Consider the following 2,453-nt stretch of genomic DNA (forward strand, 5'->3'; position numbering starts at 1 on the left):
ATGTCTCGGGGACTTGTACGTAAGCGTCCGTAACGTAACGTAAGAAAACGGAGCTGCGTGAACCAGCCTTTAGAGCGATATCGACCGCGTTGCAAGTAAAGCCCCTCGATGTGTTCGCGTTTGTCTTACAAATAGAGTTAAAGGGGTACTCCGCCGATTTCTTCATGGTCCCCGATTTGCTTGAAATTTTGCTAAACTCGCCAAACAACATCGCCAAAATAGTATCCCAAATATTAGGTCTAAATAATTTTTTTTCACGAAGTTATTGAATTTACAATTTTGGTTCTCACCGTGTTTTTCAAACTGAAAGTCTCTACTGGCAACAATGAAAAAGTGACGTCATTGGAAGTGCAGGGGTTCACTCTTTGGACTGTAGAATGTGTTCCCAACTGATTTGAAGCAGTTTCATGGTGTCAAATGAATGCCTTGGAAGCTCGCTCCAGTCCCCGCGCTCCAGCACGGAACAAATAATTGGCATATTCTATTTTTTAGACTGCTCGCCCGACTGGCAAGCCGAACTTCCACTGACGTCACGGCCCTGAAAAGGGCGGGTATATTTGAATGTCTGTTTTTGCATCATTTTCATTTGCCGATTTCGCAATAACTATTATGAATTTCACGATATTAAATAGCATTCCAGAAAGGGTAAAGGCCTGGGAGTCAGAAAATATAGTTAGTTGAGGTAGCTCAAAAATCGGCGGAGTACCCCTTTAAATGCGCCGTTGCACGAAGGCCGCGCCTCGAGGGGCCCTTGGAAGGAAATGGCGGCGGAGCATCCTCTCGTGGCGCGTGTCTTGCACGTTTCCGCAACAATCGTTAACGGTATTTAAAAAAAAAAAAAAAAAATCTGTATTAAGGGGTTTTAGTTGCAACTGCTTGGGACCGCTTACGACGAGTAGAAGGCCTAGATTGCAAAGAGGGTTCATATCGAACCATGGGGAGCGTTTGCAATTTAATGGCGGAGATTGGTCGCCAGTGCGCATGCGCTGCGGTTTCGCGTGACAAGGAGGAACGCCGGCGGAAAGGCGCAGACGCTTGCAGACGACCAACGCTTTTGCCACCTCCTCGCAGCTTGTATGGCAAACGCGGCCCAAAAAACCACGTGACGCCGATCGAGCAGCTGGAAACTCTCTGTGATACAGGGTCTCTAACGACGGGAGAACACACTGACGCTACCGGAACGCTTGCGGTCTTCGTATATTTCAGGCACTATTCTTCTACCGTAAGCTTAAAATAATTCGGACATGCTATAAGCTACCGCTTCTGGCAGATGTGGGCATAGATTGGACCTCGTAAATGCTGCAAAACCTAGTCTATGTACAGAGACCAGGACACGGAGACGGCAGGCTCTTTAAATCGACCGGAAAATTCGGTTTTTTAACCTATCGCGCTACGACTGCTTGCTGCTTGAAGACCGGTGGCGTCGCTGCGTTTCCATAGGAGCTAAGCCTTTTTCTTTCTTCACTTTTCTCTCAAGTAAGTTCGCTCTTTGCAAATTTTACGAAAAAAAAAATGCACCATCTGTGGGCAATGCTGCACAAAGTCGTAGCGCGATAGCTTAGGAAACCGAACTTTCCGGTCAATTTAAAGAGCCTGCCGTCTCCTTGAATCAACCGGTAGATATATCCTCCCTGCTCTTCTCTCCGTCCTCGTGAGCGGTTAAAAACGCCGTACTCGTAACGCAGTCGATTGCGCTCAAACGCGAATGTGTGAACCAGCAATTTGTTAACCTTCGCTGGAGCGTTTCTCACCAATAAGACCTAGAAGACAAGGCCATGCGCATGACGACATCGTTAGTGGATCTCCGATCCGCCCCAAGTGCCAAATACGCTGGAACTCACCGAGAGTCACCGCCAGGTGTCAGACCTGTCTGTCTTGATGGCGCCGCGCGCTATGGGGAGCGCAAGTTCGTCTGCTTCTTTTGCAGGGGTGGCGGTGACGTCAGAACGCCAAGCTCTGATTAGATCTGATTGAAGGATAGTAGGTAAACCTCAAGGCAGCTTGCTTTGACGTCCACCCACTACCCTTCAATCAGAGCCAATCAGAGCTCGGCGTTTCGACGTCACCACAACCCCTGCAAAAGAAGCAGACGAACTTGCGCTCCGCGTATACCGTCGCGCTCACTGCGAGACGCTCTGGCGGCAATGCTGATGAAAGGTGGGCGACTTTGCGTGAATACTAAGTGGTGATGTTTGGAAGGAGGTGGGGGGAGGGGGGGGGGGGGCTTCAGCTTTTAAAACTTTAGTTCATTTCAGATGCGGTCTTTTGCCTGAGAGCTGTGCTGTGCCTGCGCCTCACTTGCACTGCAGAGAAGTGGAATCGGCGACAGGAGGACATGCGTTGAGGATGGTACTTCCGAAGATTGCTCAGGTCGCCGCAAAGCGGTGTTTGTTTGTTCAAGAAGCAGTGTTGGCTGATTGTGTTTATCCGTGGGAGGCCACAGCACCGATTTG

The sequence above is a fragment of the Ixodes scapularis genome, unplaced genomic scaffold, assembly GCF_016920785.2.
Source record: "Ixodes scapularis isolate PalLabHiFi unplaced genomic scaffold, ASM1692078v2 PGA_scaffold5__190_contigs__length_132052651, whole genome shotgun sequence".
In the NCBI taxonomy this organism is placed as follows: Eukaryota; Metazoa; Arthropoda; class Arachnida; order Ixodida; family Ixodidae; genus Ixodes; species Ixodes scapularis.